Source organism: Triturus cristatus, chromosome 1_2, assembly GCF_964204655.1.
Source record: "Triturus cristatus chromosome 1_2, aTriCri1.1, whole genome shotgun sequence".
Classification (NCBI taxonomy): Eukaryota; Metazoa; Chordata; class Amphibia; order Caudata; family Salamandridae; genus Triturus; species Triturus cristatus.
In genome coordinates, this window is record NC_140580.1 from 487,065,643 (window position 1) to 487,090,142 (window position 24,500).

A 24,500-nucleotide genomic window follows, 5' to 3' on the forward strand; every position below is an offset into this window, starting at 1 on the left:
AGCTGCGTTGCAGAGTGTTGTAAAAAGGGGCGTGGCCTCTGAACACCTCTCTGCAACGCAGCTCCCTGGCGCATACTGGAGGTACCTGGTGGGCAAGTTGGCCGCCAGGGGACCTCAGAATTCAAGGGGACATAATCCGCCGACTTAAAACACTCCACGGGGCGCGTTTGCACAATGGTGAAGGTAGGGGGCGGGGCCTGAGGTGATATGTGTGCAAACACGCCCTGTGGCGCGTTTTAAGTTGGGGAATTAATTCCTCTTCAATCCAGAGGTCCCCTAGGGGCCAACAAGCCCATCAGGTACCTCCAGGAAGCGCCACGGAGCTGCGTTGCAGAGTGTTGTAAAAAGGGGCGGGGGGCCTCTGAACACCTCTCTGCAACGCAGCATCCTGACGCATACTGGAGGTACCTGGTGGGCTAGTTGTTCCCCAGGGGACCGCAGGATTGAAGAGGAATTAATTACCCAACTTAAAACGTGCCACGGGGCGTGTTTGCACACGTCACCTCAGGCCCCGCCCCCTTCTTTTACCATTGTACAAATATTCCTCTAAAATCAGCCGAACTGCGAATTCTGATTTACTCACCTGTTATCAGGAGAGAACCCAGGGATGCATCTTTTAGACCAGCACTGACCCTGAAAAGTAATTCTAAGCGTACTTACCAGTAACTTGTATTTCCTTCCATAGGAATCCATTGTGTGGTTTTCAGCAGAAAAGTTTCTAAGTGTCCATTTTTGAAACGTACAAATATTCCTCTAAAATCAGCCGAACTACGAATTCCAATTTACTCACCTGTTATTAGGAGAGAACCCAGGGCTGCATCTTTTAGCCCAGCACTGACCCTGAAAAGTAATTCTAAGCGTACTTACTAGTAACTTGTATTTCCTTCCATAGGAATCCATTGTGTGGTTTTCAGCAGAAAAGTTTCTGTGTGTCCATTTTTGAAACATACAAATATTCCTGTAAAATCAGCCGAACTACGAATTACGATTTACTCACCTGTTCTCAGGAGAGAACCCAGTGCTGCATCTTTTAGACCAGCACTGACCCTGAAAAGTAATTCTAAGCGTACTTACCAGTAACTTGTATTTCTTTCCATAGGAATCCATTGTGTGGTTTTCAGCAGAAAAGTTTCTAAGTGTCCATTTTTGAAACGTAGAAATATTCTTCTAAAATCAGCCGAACTACGAATTACGATTTACTCACCTGTTATCAGGAGAGAATCCAGGGCTGCATCTTTTAGCCCAGCACTGACCCTGAAAAATAATTCTAAGCGTACTTACCAGTAACTTGTATTTCCTTCAATAGGAATCCATTGTGTGGTTTTCAGCAGAAAAGTTTCTAAGTGTCCATTTTTGAAACGTACAAATATTCCTCTAAAATCAGCCGAACTACGAATTTCGATTTACTCACCTGTTATCAGGAGTGAACCCAGTGCTGCATCTTTTAGACCAGCACTGACCCTGAAAAGTAATTTTAAGCATACTTAACAGTAACTTGTATTTCCTTCCATGGGAATACATTATGTGCTTTTAAGTAGAAAAGTTTCGAAGTTTCTATTTTCACAAACTTAAAATATTTCTAAAAAATCGTCTGTATGACTTAAACACATTCTTTCAACTGTTTACAGGAGATTCACCTGTGCTGGATCCAGGATCCACCACTGAGTAAGAAAAAGTAACCATAACACTACTTACCTGCTAAGTGAATTTTCTGCCCTAGGATAACATTGGTGATTCTATGTGAAAAATGTTCTGTGTCAACTTTTAAAATACAATAATAATCCTTAAAAATCACTACTCGAACCAAAACGCTTTTACTCAACTGTTTACAGGAGATGTCCAAGTACTGAATCTAGCATCCAGTCCTGTGGTTAGAAAAGTAATCCATAAAGTAACTAATTGCATTTGGCTAGAAATTCACATTGAGCTCAATGTTGCTTTGTGTTTGAAATTGTGTTGCCCATTGCAACAACTGTAACTACTGTACTTACAAGTCTATTGCCTATTTGCAAAGTATTTAAACTAAAGTATTTCATTCTGAGAAAGTATATTTTGTATTGTAATGTATAATGTAATTAAAAAAATAAAATATCTAAAAATAAACAGTTTAAACAATGTAGTAAATCGGTATAAAAAAAAATCAGTATAACAATTAATACATTAAAAATTGTCATTTACAAAACCTTTGAAATTCACTGAAAAAACCATAGGTTTCAGGCCTGATATAATTAGGAATTAGCATTTATAAAACCTTTGAAATTCACTGAAAAAAACATAGGTTTCAGGCCTGATATAGTTAGGAATTAGCATTTAAAAAACCTTTGAAATTCACTGATAAGCCATAGGTTTCAGGCCTGATATAGTTAGGAATTATCATTTAAAAAACCTTAGAAATTCACCTAAAAAACAATAGGTTTTAGGGGTGTTATAGTTAGCTGGACATTTCACTCGAACAAACCCATTGAAATTCCTCCGATATAGTTAGTTGTACTAACTACATCTCGCGCGCCCGCAATCCACTGCTGATGATGTCACATATTACATCATTCATGACATGGTCAGTGACATCACTGATGACATCTCAAATGTCAAACATCCTATTGTTTTTTCAGTGAATTTCTAAGGTTTTTTAAATGCTAATTCCTATTTATATCAGGCCTGAAACCTATGTTTTTTTCAGTGAATATATATATATATTCACTGAAACGTTACAGGAATGTTATAGTTAGTCTCAGATTTCACTCGTACAAAACCATATATACTTATATAAAACATTATCTAAACACTGAACACAATTTGTATATTCAATTTTGTTTTCTAACAATATGGCAAATTAAGACTTCACAAATATTATTAACACTTTGGTGTCGATTCCGATCCGGTAAAAATAATTTGCGTACGACCCGTATCCGTATTTTTTTACGTACGAGTCGTACAAGTACCGTACAAACTGGCAAGTACGATTCGTCCGTGACAAATAACCACGAATAGCGTCGGGAAAAGTCTACGAGAGTGCGTCGGAAAGTGTCCACGTCCGAATATCGTCGGGAAAAGTGTACGAAAGTGATCCGGACAGTTCCACGTACAAATCGTAAAACACAAGTCCGAGCGCGCAAGTACGATCCTGACCGTCCGTCCGAATACACAATCGCACGTAAAAAGGCCCGTACGGAGCCAACGCAGTAGCACACATGTACACGGGTAAACTCATGCCAATGTACGAGCCGTACAGCCCCCCACCCCCAAATATGTCAGCACCGTACACCACCCTGTCCGCACTGCACCCCAGCCCCGCAACTGTACGCGCCGTACCCACCCCCATGTACGCGCAGCACCCCCTCATGTAGGCGCCGTACCACCGCATGTATGCGCCGTCCCCCAGGGCCGCACTTGTACGCACCGTACCCCCACCGCATGTACGCACTGTACCCCCAGCCCCCCCACCGCATGTACGCACCGAACCCCCACTGCATGTACGCACTGTACCCCCAGCCCCCCACCACATGTACTCACCATACCCCAGCACTGCATGTACGCACTGTACCCCCAGCCCCCCCAACGCATGTACGCACTGTACTCCAGGACCGCATGTACGCACTTTACCCCAGCCCCCAACGCATGTACGCACCATACCCCAGCACCGCATGTACGCACTGTACCCCCAGCCCCCCACCGCATTTACGCACTGTACCCCCACCTCATGTACACGCCGCACACCAACACCGTACCCCAGCACCCTCACCCAGCATCGCGTATGTACGGATCGTACCTACGCGAAAAAGACATATACATAACCAGGACACTGTAAACCAGCACAAGGAGGGTCAAATCGACTCGCACAACAACACAAAACACGTCTAAACGACAAAATACATCTCAATGACTGACCTGCCACATCCAAACAGGCCAACAGAGGCCCCAAACACAACCACCTCTTATAACACACCCACCAAAATTCAAACACAACCACACCCAAAAATTGACCAATAAAAAGGGCCCACACACACAAACATTGAGCCTTTGCAACAGGCCTACTGCTGACAGAGCCCACACACAAACAACCCCACATTACTCATACCTTCGCAACACCTTCACTCACACACCTTCACACAACCTCCTCCGCAAACATCCCCCTCTTCACATTCACACACACACTCACATTCACACCCACACACCCACAACCATCCACACCCACACCCACACCCCACACATGCCCACAGACAAGAATCCAAAGTTCACAACGGCGGAGCTAGACCTCCTTGTCAACGAAGTCATCAGAGTCGAGCCACAGCTGTTTGGAACATTGGTCAGACAGACCAGCATAGCTGAAAAATATGCCATGTGGCAGAGGATTGTCGACAAGGTGAATGCTGTTGGGCCCATCCGAAGGACCAGGCATGAATGCCAAGCCAGGTGGTACGATCTGCGCAGGGCGGTCAAGAGGAAAATGAATGAAGAATATGCCCAGACTAACATCACTGGAGGTGGGCCGCCCCGCAGACCCGTTCACTACCACCCCTGGGAGGAGAAGGTGAGGGCCATGCTACCACCGGTGGGAGTACACGGAGTCGAAGGAGTCGCAGAGCCTGGTGAGTACACAAACAACTGACGTAACATGGGGGGAATGGCATCCACACCCCAACTACAACAAATGCACGCACCTACACCCAAGCACTCACCGCACACAACCACACTCAAAAACCATGCCCATGCCACTAACGTCACCATGCACCCTTCACAAATCAAGGCAAGGCCATGTCCAAGGCTACAACAACCACAAACACAAGACTGGATGTCCGGGAGGCAGGGAGGGTGGGCCCCACACAACACATCGTGAAAATGAGACTCAGACAACAATGCCCTCAGCCCATATGGCATAGGTACATACCCATGCACAATGCACAGGGACTGGCAAACTACTGACAAGGTAGCTGACACTGGGCCCTGCTGTATGCAGCACAAGGCCCTCCTGGGACCACTGTACACTCAAACACCAACTCCACAAGCACAGGTATCTAGCACAGGAACTCATACTCACTGTCATGCCAGCATGCACCATGAGGGGACAGACCCATCACCTGGGAGACCCAATGACAACTCACACTACACACAACAGCACACCCGGTCCCACCCCCCCCCCCACTAACACAAGCACACCCCCCCGGGGCAAGCAACGGATTCACGCACTCCCACAATGGACATGTGACACAACAAGACCAATCCAGAGCCAAGTAAGCATCAGAGCCAACTATCTACAGGTCACACACTAAGGAGAACATCCCAATCTGTCCCCCCCAACATACCCATCCCAAAGTGGACACTGAGAGGAATGCTAGGGACATCCAACTACCTGGAGGAACTGTGTCAACTTGAATATGTATGAAACATAGATGTGGCATGAAACACCATTAACATTGTCTCTCTCTCACACACAGGGCAACATCGACAATCTCCCCCCAACACTGGGGGGGAAGAATCACAGTCCCAGGCACCACCTGAAGACCATCCCACCAGCAGCGACGACTCTCACCACTCCGTGGATGACCCGGACCAACCTGGACCCTCTGGTGTCCAAGCCCCTGCAGCACCTGCGTCAGGTACATCTGTGCCAACCCCCACCCCCATTCCTGCCACATCCCAGGAGACACCCAGGAGCCCTGCTCGCACTGAACAACACAGCCAGTCTGACCAGGAGGGACAAGGTTCTGTGGGCACCCAGGAGGAGGCAGACAACCCTGCAAATGCCATCCCTCAGGGGTCCCGTAGACCCGATGTGCCCACAACGGCAGGCCAGGCTCGTGTAGGGAGGGGTGGTGGGAGTGGAGGCAGGCGGAGGCACGAACCTGACTAGCCAGCTCAGGACCCCGGTATGTCACACATACGCAACATCCTGGACTCATACCGGCGTGACACCAGAGGCATGGACCAGGTCGTGTCCAGACTTTCCGGGATGCAGGGGACCCTCGATGAGATAAAGAACCTGCAGGTCGAGCATCATGCCAGTCATCAACAACACCAAGGACGGATGGAGGCAAGACTGGCTGAGCTCCTGGCGGTGCACAGGGACGTGAGCCAATCACTCCGTCAGATCGCCCAAAGCCTGGCAAACCCTCCCTGTGCCACCAGGCGTAGACCAGCACCAGACACAGGGAGGGAGGAGGAGGAGGAGGATTCATCTGACAGAGCGTCCCTAGCATCGTCAAGGCCTGCATCTGAGGGTCCCCGGAGGAAGGTGGGTCGTCCACGGAAAAGACCGTGAGAGTCAGCGGACCATCCCCATCTCCCAGGTCACCTGGCCTGGCACCTGGCCCTCTGGCGCAACAGCAGCACCTCATCCAATGACATTCTCTGCCACATGGACTTGCTGGTCACAGTCTGACCAATGATGACCAACACTGTGGGCTGGACTCTGATGACTCCAACTGACAAGGATGCCATCTCCCCCTGTGAACTTTGGATTCTATTGCCCCGGTAGAGCACCTTAGCACATCTACCAAAAGACTAACCCCACCAAAAATAAATTCATATTGTTCTGCACATGAGATGTTGCTGTCATTTTGCATTATTCGACGACATATGTGTGTGGAAAAGTCTAACTATGCCTGAGTGTTGAACTAACTCCAGCCATCCATACCCTGGGATCAGAGTCTGGTACAGGACACACTTGGGTCACAAGGTATCATTCAATGTAGGCATGGAGCACAACACTCACCTGTGATGGCCTCTGGCTGCTGAGGGGGTGCTTGCTAAACTGTGCGGACAGACCTATTTGGGAGATCATCATCAAGGCGTAGAGGTCATGGCCCATGTGGAGGTACCCGGGGAGGGAGTCCCAGGTATGTGTGGCCAGGTGGGAGAACAATGTCCTGTATGCTGGAGTACGGTGGATGTGAAGAACGGTGGCCAGGGCAAGGTTGGATGCAAGGAGATGGACCAACGGGTTCTAGGATGACAGACGTACAAGGTTGGTGTGGGGTCGGGTGTGTGGACTGCCTCCTGAGTGTGGGTGGGGAGTGTGGAGGTCATCCTGCAGCAGACAGTGATCCATTGCAGCTATCTATGGTGGACGGTGAGGTGGCTGGGGCGCAGGGTGTAGAAACTGAGGTGTGCAGATGCCCCCTGGAAGTGGACCAGTTTCCTTGGAGTTTGGATGTACTTGCTCCGTAGAGGGCAGGGCAGTATATGAGACGGATGTTGTCATGGACCTGGGGGATGGTCTGTCGTAACTTGGAGTGGATCTATCTGTGGATCATGTGCATAATGCAGAGGGCGTTGCAGCATGAGGTCCAGATGCTGTGGACTAGCATGGCATATGTGAGCGAGCGAAACATGATGCACACCATCTTGTGTGTGTGGCCACTGGGTGCTTGTGCAGGGCCCGCAGCAGCAGGCGCCATCTCCCTGCAAAATGCCCCATTTTGCACACAAAGACTAGGATGTCAGAAGGACAACTGCAACAGGCGCGTGTGTAAAGTAAGGAGTGTCCAGTGTCACATGGCACACCCAGAGACAATGCATGCACAATCACCAAAGAGCCATTACACCGGATCAGGAAACTGAAGGCCGAAATGCGCACAGGAGACACACCCTCAGCAGCTGTTGATGGCCCATTGTGTGGTCGACCTTGCTAAAAAACATATACGACCATGTACTTCATGCCCAATAGGGAGCCTAATCCATGAGCAACTGCATGCATGTCGCTAAACTACACATGGACTCCTATGCATGCCAAATGGCAAGAGACCTGCATTGACAGAGATGAGGCACCTTGGAGTGTGACGAACACCTTTATTACTCAGCCTCAAACTAATGGAATTGCATCCATTGGAACAGAATCACAGGTCATTCGGCTGACCATGTGTGACCTACACTGGACACCCCCTTCAACACACAGATGTGGTAAATCCTACTGAGCTGGCACACAAGTGAAGGGGTTGAGCCTCACACCCCTTGCTGCAGACGGAGAGTCTACAATTCCCCATTGAGCCTCATATGGGGATGTCCCACACCATGTCCACCATTAGCATCCCGTATGTTCCTGAGGGACGTTATACACACATTGATGCCTTCATCAGAATCCACAATCCATGACAGATGATTGTCAGGAAGGGTGACTATCAATTCATGGGAGCCATGCAACACGTCATGTGGCCCATGGTGAGTCGACATGTATGCATGGTAACACAACATGCACATGAGTAGTCCCCACATATCACAAACACGTACCACCCACAGAACGCCTTGCTGCACTCCTTACCCAAAATGAATTTTCACCATGTCTGTGCATGTAACTCTGATCCAGCACACGTTGCAATACTCAGGAGGAATAGCAGGAGGGCAATGATGACATGAGCAGACGACAGCCGCAGGAACCTGGGGAGGACAGACACACAACAAGTCAGTGAAGAGCTAGTAATCCGCAGACATGTACATGTACTCTACAGGATTGATGTTGTGACCATGCTAATAATGAATTGTGTGTTCCCGCAAAAATTTGTGGAATGACATCATCACTTGAATGACACATCAGAACACACCTCCAAGTCACTTAGCACACAGTCAGCTCGACACACACATTGCAACACATGCCACACAAGGCTCTAAGCGTGCACACTCAGACACAGGGACTCACCATCATGAGAAGAAGTTGCGGATAAGCTGACTCCGGATGTCCTCATCCTCATCCTCACTTGCCCCATGCCCAAGCCCTTCATCCTCCACGGGTGGATGATCTTGCTCATCCGGATCCAGGATGAGAGGCACGGCCTTCTCCACTGCCATGTTGTGCAGCATGCAGCACACAAGGAAGATTTTGCAGACCTTCACCGGGGCATATGGGAGTGCGCCGCCGGTCTTGTGGAGGCACCGGAATCTGCTCCTCAGGAGTCCAAACGTCCTCTCAATCACGCGCCTCGTCTGCCCATGGGTGTCGTTGTACCGGTGTTCTGCGGCTGTTCTGGGGTTGCGGAGAGGCGTCATCAGCCATGGCATGTTGGAATAGCCAGCGTCCCCTACATGGAAACATCATGGACAGAGGTGGGTCAGGAGAAGCAGTAAGGTATTAAGATACCGCTAAATACAGGACTAACAGAGTATACGCACCAACAAGACATGCACGTTCGTTGCGCAGCTGCAGCATCATTTCAGGCACCCTGCTACGCCTCATGATGTAGGCATCGTGTGCTGATCCTGGAAAACGGGCACAGACATGGGATATCATCATGTTAGCGAGACATACCACAAGGGCATTGATGGAGTGGTAATGTTTGCGGTTACGGAAGGCTACCTCCTGTGCCTGTGGTGGTACCAAAGCCACATGTGTCCCATCAATGGCCCCAATGACATGGGGCATCCCTCCCAGGGCATGGAACTCACCCTTGACACCTGTCAACTGCTCACGAGTTGGAAAATGTATAAATTCATCCAGGTGTACCAACATGGCCTCTAACACATCATGCAGGACACGGCTGAACATGGTCTGGGACATGCCACCTACATCAGCTATGGTCAATTGAAACGTACCCGTGGCAAAGAAATGTAGGGCTGCCATCACCTTCATCTTGGCTGTCAGTGCAGTAGGATACCTGTGTAGCGGTTGGAGGTGTGGTGCCAGCCTTGTGGTCAAGTTGTCAATCAACGGTTGGGAGAAGCGGTAGCGGTGTATACAGTCACGTTCCCTCATGGCAGCCAAGTCTGGCATTGGTCGGGGGAGAGGCGGTGCCCTGCAGAAATTTGGAAGGAATAACGAAGATTGAGTACAGCACTACACCACTGTCAATTAACTGAGCACATGTTCAACAGCTAATACACATATGCTATATACAGAGTCTGTTCTGTGCAATGCATCCAGGACACGTATGCTAGCCAGGTGACACCCCTACCAAGAGTCAGCTACACACGTGGGTGCTCAAGGTCAACATGACATGCCATGAAACTAGCTGTGGGCCAGTGTAAGTGAACAGGCAGACGCATTACAGGAGTGACAGACATCCACATATGTGCATAAGAAGGATGTTTTATCATACAGACAGGTTGCGGAACACTAGAGGCACAGGTCACATGTCCTTGAAATAGGACAGTCCACACACCTTGCCATGAAGGGGTACATGTCAAGACTGATCACACATACATTGAGACTACACAGATATGTCCTTGTCTCGCAAGTCCATGTGCGATGCATACATACACCCGTTACGTCTGATTCCACATGTGGCTTGGTGTGCGTAATAGTGTGCCATGCCCATCGACACGCAGACACATGTTGGATGCAGCAACTGCAGATGCATGTCACAGAAAAACTACAGCAAGCTCATGGGAACACATGACACACACATGACATAGTCACATCGTGCAACGCCGGTAGTTACATGTCAGGTGTCATTATCCATGTCCCTGGCATCAGGGGACAGTTGCGGGTGTAGGTGACTGTGCCATGCCAGTGATGCAGTGCTCGACTGTCCCCAGAGAGTAGCTCCTCTGTATAAATTGATATCAAGTAATTTGCTGTTGTGTCATGCCCCCCATTGTTTCCCAGTGGCATGGTGGGTAAACCAACTGTGTGGTGCAGGGCCTACATATGTTTGTAGTATTGTAGATGTTACTCATGTTGCTGTTCATGCTATGCGCTGTGTCCTATGTAGTTTGGACTCATGTGTCATATGTATACAGGTGTCTGATCATTTCCTGTCTCTTCACCTTGCCCACAGCATCGTCGGGGGAAACCGAGGAAGACACTGGCACAGACGTGGGGGAGGGATCCAGCACCGGGGCCACCAGTGCTGGGGAGTCGGGCGCAGCAAGTGGCACGGAGGCCGAGGGGAGTCAGACGGAGGACCTGTCCAGTCCCAACACCGACTATGATGCTGACGGGTCTGAGGCAGAGCTCCCAGAGGGGACGGAGACTGCTCCCAGAGCTGAAAGCAGCACTCCATCTCACGCCGCACCCTCCATTCCCATCACCGCCCTCTCACTTGCTCGGGTCCCTTGTGTCCGTGCTAGGCGACAACAGGTGCGTGAGAGATGGCAAGGAGGTGTATTTAAAAGGTAAAGGGTGCACTTCCACTCCGGATCATTCTGTGGTGTGTAGGCACATTCAATTGCATGGTGCTTGTCATATGCACGCTCATGATTTAGCTTGTATTCTGAAAGGGATTTGTGTGCCAGTTATGACCCCATCTTGTACGCTGCTTGCTAACGGTAATTATGTGCTATTCAATGATGAAGATTGCTGTGGGATGCTTCCGGGAATTCCTCACATCGTGACTGTATCACTACGAGTGGTTTTCTGTAATTACGTCCTTTTCCCACCCCCGCATGGCCGGCTCGATGTATCCATCTGGCCTTCCATTCCAACCTTGAAAGCAGAGTTCAACAAGATGAGCAGAATAAGGGCTCTATTGTCTCAAAAACAAGTCGTGTTGACTTCATCCCGAGAAACATTTGTCCTTCACGTAGCTGACACGCGCACAGAGGTGCAAGCGCTTTTGAACACTGACCTTCCACTACATTTTGGGACTCGGATTCAGACTATCTTTCATGCCTCATCAACAAGTGGCCTGGATGTTTTTTTCTAAATTGTGGGCTCCGGCCTCGTGACCTCCTTCCAAACTCTGTTTGGTGTGATCCCCGCATTTCATCATTTGATTTTTTCTAGCGTCTTCGGAGGTCTCCCTTTGCTTCTCGCCCTCGTAGCTGGGGTGCTATTATTGATCTGCGTACTACGCTGTGGCTTCACAACTTGCGTTACAAGACAGCATGCACCGGCTGCTCCATCTTCGGAAACAGATGCTTGAATTCTACGGCACTCTGCTGCTGGCGACCTTAAGCAGTGCCTATGGATTGTCCTTCCGGTTTCCCTTCTTTACCTGCGTGCAACCTGTCTTTCATTGCCTAGATTGTCCATTCGAATGGGCTCTGGATTTGTGCCTGTCCTGACCCGGATTATGATCGACTGATGAGCCCCTTAGTGGCTCATGAGTTGGACTGTTCTGGCGTCAGGATTATGGCCTGTGCTGTAGCACATGGAGTCCTAGGGAATTGGGACATAGGAACTGCTGCAACTGAATTCTTATCCAGAAGTTATCTTGATGTCCCCACCTGTTGTCCGCAAATGGTGCTGGATGCCCCGATTGTTGAGGAACACGTGTGTTCTTTCCCCCTGCTGAACAGGATGGCAGATAATTTTGCGGAACGTTCAAATGATTTCCTCTTGGAAGCTGTTGCAACTTATTGTGCTTATACCTTGATGGATTGACTTTAGCCCTGCTCATTTCATGGTGCATCCATCAATGTTGTATTTTTTGCCCTTTTACATGGTTAATTTCCCTGCAACATCGTTCATTATTGAAATTTCTCTTCCTGACTTTTTCGCTTCCCTTCTATGGACTTCCAGTTCATGCCCTTGGTTCCGTTCTATCAAACTTGAACTCTGCGTTCTGGAATTTGCGCCCCTAGTGGTTAGTGGTACGAACAAGGGGGGGTGTAGTGATGATTCCTATCTCCCTATTTACAATGCTAAGTTGCCACCACCGCGTTAGTTGTTAGTAAGCCATCTTGCCAATTTTGCTGCTTTTGCACGCGACACTGTAGTTGCGTGTTATTAATTGAAAAATGCCTACTCGAGTTTGCTTCACATGAGAACTGTCTGTTGTTTGACATCCTTCACAGTGAGCAGCGAGCTTGTACTGTACATTGTGTACACAAACAGTCTGGGTGACTAGACGGTGCATGTTGTTGTGTGCAGGTTGATCGTCCCACTATTTAGCCATTACATGCACACAGCTGCAGATACCTGATAGACGAGTGCTTGCCATATTGCAGTGCAGCACGTTTTAGTTTCATTGTGATGGAGAACTTTTGCAGAAGACGAGACTAGATGATCCTGTGATGTGATTCCACTGAGCTGATCTGTACGGTGGGGGGTCCCCCATTCAAGCCTAGGGACCTTCTTTTTGTCGAATGATACTACTATTGGTTTACTGGCGACAGGAAGGTTGCTGTTTCCACTGTCATTTTCGTATGATTGCTCCTTTCATTGTCTATGATATTGCAACAATGCTGGTGCTTCTGAACTTAACCATTTGTCTGCTTATGTTAGCCACAGTACTGCATCTTCGGACGCGAGGTTCATTGAATGAACTCTTTCAACTTTACCGTGTCTTTGTCTATTCTGTTGTGTACTGATCTGAGAATGATGACGAACAGGTATGTCTGATTCCCACCATTACTGAGAATATTGTCAGTCGCGTGGGTTGTTTATACATTGGGACCGCCGAGCTCAACCTCGGCTAACGAATGGGACACTGAGCTAGTCGGATAAGGGGTTCTGGGTTCTGAGGGGAGTTTGTGGTACACCAAACATGTCTCCTTCGTGCCAGGCACCGCACCCCCTGCCCCTGTCTCCCCTGCTGCCGTCAATGCACAGTCTGTGGACATTCAGCGCCTGTTGCAGGTTGGTCAGTCATCGCTGCTGCGTGTCCTCCATGGCCACACCAGACTGCTGACACGGATGGTGTCGTACATGGAGGGCATGTCACCAGCGATGTCTGACCAACGGATGTTGCAGAGGTCCATGGACTCGTCACTGACGGCAGCAGTGGGTCTCCTGCAGCGCTCTGTCCCCCCCCTACCCCGGCACCATCCGCACTTCCCACTCCCATGCCTGTCCCATACACACCCAGACGTCCCCATGCATGCACCCCACCAGACACAGGCAGCACACCACCAGGGAAGGCCAAGCGCACACCTCCTGTCACGCACACACAGGGGGGAGAAGGCACAGCCACTGGGTCGGGGGGCAAACAGCAGCCACGCTGTCACAGTAGGAGTCCACAGTCCTCACTACCCACTACCTCCAAATCCACTCCCCTTGGCTCTCCTGCCCAACAGTCGGACAGTGAGTCCTTCATGGACAGTCTGTCCCTCAGCCCCAGTGTGACACCACCCCGCAAGCGTTTGAGGGATTCCCCGGGCAGGGTAGTTGAGTCCCCCCTCCTGTCCACACCCTCCCACAGTTGCGCTGCGACCCATCCCTCCGACCCCCCCCTCCTTGGGGCCTGTGGTTCCTTCGGGTGCAGGGGAGACACTGGAAGAGCTTACGGCCGTGTGCAGCGCCATACTGACCTCCTCCTTTGGCGCTGCCCCACCCCCTGTGGTGGATTCGTCCATCCCTGCACCCACAACACCTACCCGTGCCCCTCCTGTCCCTGCGGTGCCTGGTTCTTCGCCCCCACATGATGCCCCCCCTTCTGTGGATGATATGGTACAGTGAACTGTGCAGGCAAGCTAGGGGAGACGCGTCCCAACGTGTCCCCCCCCAGGACTTTGCATCTGGCATGGCCTATGGGCTTGGTGTATGGTGTACTGTAGCCAATTTTCTTCGAAATGCTGAATGTGGTTTTTTGTATTTCGTTTGCACACTATTGCTTTTCTGGTATTGCTGTTGGTGCTGCTGCTCCCTGAGTTGGGGTGGTGATAATGTGTTGGGTGTCTGGGAAATGTTGTAGTGTGCTGCTCATGGGGTGGACCCTGGTATCTGCATGCCGTCACAAGGTGTCTGCATATATTCGTAGGTCATGTTAGCTCTTACTGCATGGTGACATTGTCCCAAGGTGTGTTCCTTCCTCTGTGGCACCTGACATCTTCTCTGCAGGGTGTTTCCCAATTGTTGTGCTGAGCTGTGTCAACATTTCCTCGGTGTGTGACACATCCCTTCGACTTTGGCCATGCATGCTCTGCAATGTCTCCACCTGCATCGTTTGTGGCATCCTTGGTGGACACTGTACTTGTGTATGGAGTATATTGACATGACTACATGTGGACATTTTCCCTTTTACGCACTATGCATGTGTGTACTCCCTGCCTCACACACATGTGTTACGTGTTCTGCAGGGTGTTTGGGCACCTGACTGACAATTGTGGGCATTGTATCTGTGTGTACTCCACCCTTTTCCTTCCATGGGAGGCAAGAACTTGTTGGCTGCCCCGGCACCTGTACATTCCTATCAGTCCTGGAATGTGGGTGACAGTGTGTGTTCCCTTAGGCTCTCTTAGTTTAGTGGTGTTGGACATGAGGATACAGTCTTGTTGCATGATCTCAGTGTGTGTGTTGTGCTGCCTCTGCCAGGGGTGGGTATGCATGTGTAATTTGTCATCACACCCACATGTGGTGTGTCATGCAGTGGGGGAAGGACATCCATCCTCATGGGAGTGAGACACTGCTGTCAGTGATGTGTTGTCATGGCACTCTCCACATTGTCGCACATTGTGGATGCCTTCATGCACCCATGGAGTTTTGCTCATCGGAGGGTAATGTACACACCCCCATGCCTCTGTCCACTGCTGGGGGTCCTCTACACCCATCCCTCATATGTCTGGGCACTGCTGGGAGTGATAGGCACACACCCATCATATGTCTGGGCACTGCTGGGAGTGATGGGCACACACCCCTCATATGTCTGGGCACTGCTCGGAGTGATAGGCACACACCCCTATGCATCTGTCCACTGTCGTGGTACGAGCCGTACCCACGCACTGATGCCCTGGGTACAGCCCGTACCCCTACGGCACCCCAACTTTGGGGGTGAGGCCTGTACCCATGCCTTTGGGAAGTGGGTACAGGCCGTACCGCCATTGTTGGTGTGACGTAGGGGTAGGCGTGGTATGTGCCGTACCCACGCGCTGATGGCCTGGGTACGGCCCGTAGCCCTACGGCACCCCAACTTTGTGGGTGCGGCCCGTATCCATGCCTTTGGGACGTGGGTACGGGCCGTACCGTCATTGTTGGTGTGACGTAGGGGTAGGCGTGGTACGGCTCGTACCCACGCTCTGGGGGGCGTGGGCACGCCCCCCGAAGTGACCGGACCATGGAGGTAATTAATGTGCAGGATGTTTTGGTAATTTGTGGGGTGTGGGTTGTGTTTCCTGCCCCTTGCACACACACACACCCCCCCCTTTGCCCCTGGGGGTTGTTCTGACCTTCTGCGGCGTCTGCGTTGGTTTCTGTACACGAGGTGGTAGGCTTTGAGGGCCAGGATGACGCGTAGGTTGGGGTCCATCGCTGTCCGTCGCGTACCGGGGCTCCTTGTTCGCGTTGTCCTTAATTTCCCGGCAGTTTTTGGCTCCCGTAAAAAATGCTGCATGCGGAGTGACGTCGGCACGAATCGTACTTGCTGGTCCGTAGAACGCTGCCTGACTTCGTCCGGACGTCGCGTATGCGCCGTCCAGAATCAGATTTGTATGTATTTTTTTGCCGGTCGGTGTTTTTTACGACTCGTACGGAAATGGTATTTCTGTGCGAATCGTACTTGCGAGTTTGTAAGGTGTTTTGCCAGGGTACGAGTCGGACGGAAAAAACGCTCCGTACGACCATTCGTACCCGGGTTTTACAGGATCGGAATCAACACCTTTATGTCCCACAATATTTTTGCAGTCACATTATCTTCACCAAACTACATTTTGGTATCATTTTTCAGGTACAAACTGAAACATTATAGCATGGAAAGTGAGAGCAAAGACTTTTTCAAACTGCAGGTGTAACATTAGGGAGATGATGATTTTATAAATTATGCACGAATGCTTCAAGTGCCAAATTGTGTCAAGAAACAGATGATCAATTTAGAAATGGAATGAATTATTGGCCAATTCATAGGTATAAATAGTATTGAATGATGCGTAAACTGAAATAAACTCCTAGGCACTTCTGCCTATAAGACTGGTGCCACTTGGATGAAAATTCTGGACCTTCCAGCATGTAACAAATGTCATTTACAAATCAAGCTCTGAAGGCCTCTGCTAGAGCCACAAAGGTGTTTAAATGTTACGTTGTAACTGACATTTTCATCTAGCTACAACATCAACTTAACCTTTGTTTTTTAAGTGAATTTCTGAGGTCTTTTTAAAATGTATACTGAACTATGACCTCACTTTAATCTTTGTTTTTTTTCAGTGAATTTTTTAAATGTGAAGTAAGATTGTATCACCATACCTAACTATGTTGAACTCCTGTTGTGCACTGGGCCTGTGGCTGATCCTCCCGGCCAGCCAATCTTTCCATGGCCAGTGGACATCACCCTGCCAATTTTTTTCAAATTGTGCTGGACGTGCTGGCTCCCGTCTGACTCCTGTGAGCTCAACTGTCCAGATATTTATACATTTTAAACCTCAACTTCTCCAAAACTGTGGAACCGATATACTCCAAATCACAAACCACATTCTTTCCGCTTTAGATCCACCATTCTGCCAGTTTTGATGTATTTCTGTTTGTGGGTTCCTTGCTTGCTGCGCCACTGCATTCAAGCTACACTGAGTGATGAGGGTGATAACCAAAAACCGGTTCTAGGATTCTTGTTTTAGGTCCAGGGAGGACCTGGCCTGACAGTTCGAGCTGGACTGTTCCCATGGGGAGCAGGGTCAAGACTTATTTGCATATAGCTGGGCCCAAACTGGGGTGACATGGTGAGCAAAATAACAATGGATTAAATCCAGATCTGTGACAGGGGGTGAGTGTTTGAAAAGTTTCAAGAATCCATCCATCATTTTATTTTGTGATGTTGCTATGCTCACCCTAAGTGGCTAAGGGTATGCCCAGACATGGACCCCTTGCTAGCTGCACCACTGGATTCAAGCTAGCCTGGCTGACGATGGGTGATACCCCTGAACCGGACCTGGGTTGCTTGTTTCTGGTCCAGGGATGACCTGGCTTGGCAGTTCGGGCTGGACTGTTCCTATGGGTAGCAGGGTCATGACTGATTTTCATATGGCTGGGTCCAAACTTGGGTGAGGTGGTGAGGAAAATAGAGATGGATTAAACTCAGATCTGTGACTAAGGGTGAGTGTTCGAAAAGGTTCAACACTTATTTAAATTTTTTTATTTAAAAGGTTTTGTAAAGCGCGTAGTAACCCAATGAGCATCCCAGCGCTAACCTGCATCTCCAGGGGTTTCAGCCGTCTAAAGAATTATGTTTGAGGGAAGAGGAGAGTCTGAACACTCCGTCCATCATTTTATTTTGTGATATTGATATTTCTGTTCAGCCAATTCAATGCTGTTCGAAATTCCCTATGGAAATTGCATTATATAACCCCCTTTTTCTTGGCCCCTGCTTGACTGATCACCCTGAAATTTTAAAGGAAGCAGCCACAGAATATGAATATTTTTTGAGAAAGTTTGATGAAGATGCCTTAAATGATATCAAAGTTACTAGAAAAACAAAAAACACTCGACCTATGGAATGTCAGTCCTAACCAAAACTGCAGTGTCAACTTCCACTGTGTGATACATACATATCTAGAAATCAAAAATAAATAAAAGTAATCCGCTATAAACACTTCAAAACTCCCTTGAACAGCAATCTAATAAAGCCTGTAATTGCTTCAACCACTGAACCATTTGCAGCTCTAGCGCAAGATTCAAACATACCTTTCTGAAACATTATACTGCAAAGCACAGCCCATTAAAAGTAATCTTCCTGCCATACACTGCAAGGCGTGTTGTCAACACCCTTAAGTAGGATATGCATCCCCACCCTCCCATAGGCGGGACAGTAGACATGTGTCTTTGAATGAGCAATTGTCCGCCTTGTGTTTTCAGTGCAAATGCAGGACTGGTTTAATTTCAGGCTGGCACCCATAATTTATCGATGTTTGTCTTGCGATCATTGGTTTGTTGTATATATTTTCTCACAAATAACGTTTGGTATTATGTATGTGTTATATATATTGTCTCACAAAAGAAATGGTTCTAAATCACGCATACAAATGTGTTGCAATTGTGTGATTTACTAATGTGGTGTTTCCTTTTAAAAGACATGTCCAATTGATTTATGAATGTCTTTTTGAATTATCAAAACAAAGGAGAATAAATGCTCAAAAACCTCTGAATTAGTGGTCTCACGTTTATCGCGAATATTTAAAATAAACCTCCCCTGACACCTTTCTGTGATTTCAATACACTGCTAGGGCGTACATGAGTCCTGCAAGATACTCATTTTAAGTACTCTAGTCTACAGTGTTCCCAGTAACTCTTGATTTGATTACCAATGCCGCCGCCATGTGGGCACAAAGCAGAAAGAGTAAGAGGGAAGTAGGAAGTGATGAGTTAGACAGTATTGATGCTGTAATGCCACTGTACCCTCGCTATAGGTATTTCCTGGGTGCCGTATTATCCCACCAAATAACGGACCAATCAGAATGATGCCCTGGCTGCTACATCTGTAACTGAATGCAGCATGCAAAGGCGTGGACATAATATCCATTCGTAGCCCCACGATTGCTTATGATTTTATTCGTCAGTTAATCATCGTGTCACTTATTCTGGAGTGCGGTGTTTTGTTATAATCTGTTGTAGAAGATTCGAATAAAAAACTCTAATTGTATTTTTATGCTTTTGTGCATTTGACATATTGAATATTTCAATCCACAAATGGTATTGATTTCCTGTGCCAGAAAACGTGCAGCTGTCTCCCCAAATCTGTCCACGTGCCTTACTTAGAAAGTAATTTTAGTTGGTTAGAGAGGCGGCAGTCAACAAGTGTTTTAAAGAAAATATAATCTGAAAGCATTTTTTTAAAAATGTGTCACACATAAATAAATGACAACATTCAGCTCCACATCAACTATGTAAACTACTACATTATTTGCTAACTGCACATAAATTGCATTATAAAAAAAATATCGTTTTTTCAGACTTTAAGAGTAATTAAAAAGCTGCAGTGTTTGCTTTTTCATATTTAACCTTCAGTAAGTTGCTTAGAGTAACATTAACAATGTAAATAAACTCCAACCTAAAAAAATGCCTAACAAGCAGATATGAATGGTCTCTGGGCGCCATTGGAATGTACAGCCGAGGCAGTCTACATTTTCAGAAACAGTTTACTGACGACAGGATTATCATCATATGAATACAAAATAAGCAAATAATGCCACATGCAGTGCACTGATAACAAGAGACTTCTTACAGTGTGCCCTTCACTGCTGTCCTATATTTCGCTCGGAATATTCCTCTAAGGCCAACAGCTCTCTGCAAATCCACCCGAGGGCTGCACATTAGCAAAAACTCATTTGTACAACCCTCCATATTCATTATCTTCTGCTCTGGCTACAAATGTGTCACCATTTGCGTACTTTCTGCTCTTTGCAGCCTGAGGCACAAACTGCTTTTCGACCCCATCTTCATTTTGTACAGCGACGAATTTACGTCAGAGCTCAAAATGTACGTTTTGTAGGGTTTGTAAAACCCAACATCAATAATAATTTGTCAGGCAGTTTTCCATGTAGTGAATAATACCGAATGCCTGTAAATTCATGAATTGGAGCCCTACACAAGGCAACAGACCTCCATACATGCATTCAATGGGGCAGATTTACAAGCCCGTTGCGCCACTTTTGCGTCACTTTTCCCATGTTAAAAATGACGCAAAAGTGGCGCAAGGGCCTTTTAAATAACCCCCAATGTTTTTTGCTACCAAGAGACATTGACGAGGAGCTTTCAGTGGTCATGTCAGCTCCACCAATCCCTGCAGGCATCCTTATAGAAGTAGAAACTGCCCATGATGGCAGCTTCCACGTTGAGAATCCGTGTGTGTTCACAGTTGTGCTTGCAGACCATTGATAGGTACATGGCGGTCCCAATTTGAAAGAAGAGTAGGATGTCACTTTAATGCCTCTCCACCTCCTGAATCGCAAAGAGTCACAAAGTGCATGTTTGTGTGGTGAAGACAATTCCCACTCAGAAAGTACTTTCTGTGCAGTGCTGCTTTCGTTCTTTTTTTGCGAATCGTGTGCACGTGAAGCTGTAGGATGTCCTCTATCTTGAGTTCATTGATCTTTCAATCCACTGTAATGTCTACTCACGCCTTGTCCTGTTGACTGTTAATGTCATGTACTGCTCCCGGTCGGTGACTGCTTGTTTTTGTTCTAATAGCACCCCCCATCTCCTATATCCAAGCCAAACGCGCTATGTGCGAATTTGTTGCAAGGGACCCGTAAATTTTAAACATATTATTATAGTATTGTATTGTTTTTAAGATTTGTGTAGTTTACTGTGCCTGAACATTTTAAAACTTTTGTGTCAGAAATCTATTACCTGCTGCTTCTGCTCTTTTGCACACTTGCTTCCACTCGTATCGGCCGGTCCCCGTTCTGCCACGGCTTGTGCCGATTGATGCGGAGGGACGTGAGGCCATCTTCGTTACGCTTAGGGCTGATGAGTTACTTCCGGTCCAATTAGGTTAGCGTTTCAGTCCTTCATTCCAGCAGCACGCCCCGCCCAGTTTTGCCTACTTAACGCGGCCGAGGGCGCGCCAAAGGCAAGCCCGTCTGCGCCCGTCCGCGCCTGAACACCGCTAGACGCCCAGACTTCTTGGAGGAAATAGTGAGTAAAGACCGCTATTATGTTGTGCTATTCAAGTCTGGAGCTCCATCTCTTAAATCCTAGTAGACACTCTCTGCCTAGTACTCATCAACTTCCTTTAGTGGCCCATGAGCAGCCCCACCCTGTTATTAACAGTAGAGAGGCGGACTGTATCTGTCCCTTGGTGCCAGACTTTCTTTCCTCGAAGGCCACCAAAACTGCTCTGAACCCTCTGTCGGCCATATATTTAAACGCTAGGTCCATACCTAAGCACGCGCTTGAGCTCTGGAGCCTTCTAGATGAAGAGAAACCCGGAATTTGCTTTATCACTGAGACTTGGCTCCATGATCTGTCATTAGCGTGCGTAGCCTTAGCGTTTCCCCAACAATATCGTCTGATACGGCTTGACAGAGAGTCGGGAAGAGGCGGTGGTATTGCAGTAGCAGCGGCAGCCCCGGTCACAATTAGAGTATTAGACTCACTTTCCTCTATACAATTGGAGATCTTAATTTTTGCTTTAGACATGCCTGGCCCAGTATCATGGAATGGGGCTTTGATATATAGACCTCCAGGCTCGAAGGTACATTTTGTCAATCAATTGCTAGAATTTATTGCACCTCTTGTACTAGCGGCAGATAACTTCATCCTACTTGGTGACTTTAACTATCATGCTGAACTGCCGCTTGACCCCGATACAGTTCATCTTACTGGGGCTATGTTATCATTGGGTTTGACACAGAAGGTGATGGGACCAACTCACTCTGCAGGTCACACCTTAGACTTAATATTTACAAATTCCATTAAATTAAATATTAATCCTCCTCGCCCGACAATATGGACTGATCATTCCATCCTTAAATTTAGTATGCCCTCAACCATGCACACCAACGACAGCTTAAAGAAAAACACCTGGATACGGCCTTGGCGCAAACTTTCAACCGATACTTTTTTATCGCATTTTGGGCCTTTTTTACAAGGAGTGAAGGTGGATGCGGTTGATTCCGTTGTTAGTAATTTAGAATCCTCCATCTCAAAGACCCTTGATAAAGTTCTCCCTCTCACAAGGGTCCAAGTAAAAAGTAAGGCTTCACCATGGTTTACCGTGGCATTAAAAGCCGACAAACAAAAATGTCGGGCTGCTGAACGTCAGTGGAGAAAATCTAAGATTGACGAGCATCGCAGGAATTATATAAATTATCATTCAATCTATATGAATAAGATTAAATCTGCAAAAAGGATCTATCTTACTCAGCGTATTAATAATGCAGCTCACTCAAGTAAAGAGCTGTATAAAATACTGAAGGAATTCACTGCTCCCCAGGTCGAGCAATCTTCCTTTGTACCTACTCAAGATTGGGTCGACTCCATTGCTCTGTTTTTTGATAACAAGATCAAAACAATTTATGCCTCATTTTCCTCACGGGCAGCCGACTCTGGCTGCCATAACATCAATGTGAGTCAACCCAGCCCATGCCTACAATTAAATGACACCCCTTTATTAACTGAGTTTGAGCCCATAACAAGCATTGAAGTCAGCGAAAGTTTAGGAAGGATTAAGTCTGGCTCCCCTGCCGATCCCTTTCCTCCCCGCTCCTGTGCCAAAATGTTACCACTATTTGTGGATATTTTAACCTTTGTTTTTAATTTGTCTTTTAATCAAGCCACGTTCCCGCAAAGGTGGAAACTGGCACAGGTTAAGCCCATTCTCAAAAAAGCCTCAGCCGACCCTGGCGTGCCGGCCAACTATCGCCCTATCTCCTTGCTCCCCTACTTTGGGAAGGTATTGGAGTTCTTAGTCAATAAACGTCTTACGATCCATCTCGAAACTCATAGGCTCCTCGATCCCTTCCAGTCCGGCTTCCGTGCGGCTCATAGCACGGAGACCGCAATTATTGAAGTAGTGGACAATATTAGACTGGCCTTGGATCGTCGAGAATCTGCAATTTTGGTCCTTCTGGACCTATCGACAGCATTTGACACCATCTCCCACAGCATTCTTAAACAGCGTCTGTGGGAGATTGGTGTCAGAGGGAGGGCCCTGGACTGGTTTGCGAGTTACCTGGCAGATCGTTACACCATGGTTTCTGCGGACGGGATTGCCTCCTGTTCATACCCAGTAACGGTCGGGGTCCCGCAGGGCTCAATCCTCAGCCCAATGCTGTTTAATGTTTATCTAGCTCCGCTGGCCGATATCATCAGGTCTTATGGCTTTGACACACTATCATATGCCGATGATACCCAGTTGTTAGTGACTTGTGATCCTGACCAGTCTGATGTTCAAACTCGTTTCAAGAGCTGTTTGATTAAGATCAATGATTGGATGCACTTAAACAGGCTTCAGCTGAACGGTGGGAAGACCGAGGTCATCCTATTCGGGAAGGCCGAACAGCTCTGGACCTGTGATTGGTGGCCTTCAGAGCTGGGTACCTGTCCTTCGCCCAAGCTTGCAGTCCGTAACCTGGGCATTACAATTGATAACTCTCTATCCCTGAAGACCCACATAAATCAAGTGTTGGGGACCTGCTTCGGTATTATGCGTTTGCTTCGTAAGATCTTTAAATGGCTACCCATAGAAGCTAGGAAACCTTTGGTCCAGGGTCTTATCATTAGTCGATTGGACTATGGTAATGCCTTGTTTACTGCACTCAACCAGTACCTACTCTCTAAACTTCAAATTCTCCAGAACACGGCCGCTAGGCTTGTCTTGAATCTCCCCCCGCGCACTCCTTCTGCTCCCACTCTAAACATCCTACATTGGCTGTCAATTCGCCAAAGAGGGCGCTTTAAAATCCTTTGTCTTACGCATAAGATAATGCAAGGCACAGGCCCATTATATCTGGCGAAAAAACTCCAAAGGTATGCCCCAGGACGTTCTCTGCGGTCCAGTTCTAGACCTTTCCTTGTCCAACCTCGTGTTCGGACTGTCCGTAATGGAGGTCGTTCCTTTTCATACCTGGCTCCTTTGCTATGGAACAGACTTCCATTGGATTTACTTTCCATAACGGACCATCTACTCTTTCGCAGAAAGTTGAAGACCTGGCTTTTTTCTCAAAAAGCGTAGGCATATGAACATTATGTCACCGCCTGGTTTCTTTGTCTTGGTTGCTAGCGCCTTGCGACCCCTGGTGATTTGTGCGCTATACAAAAATCTTTG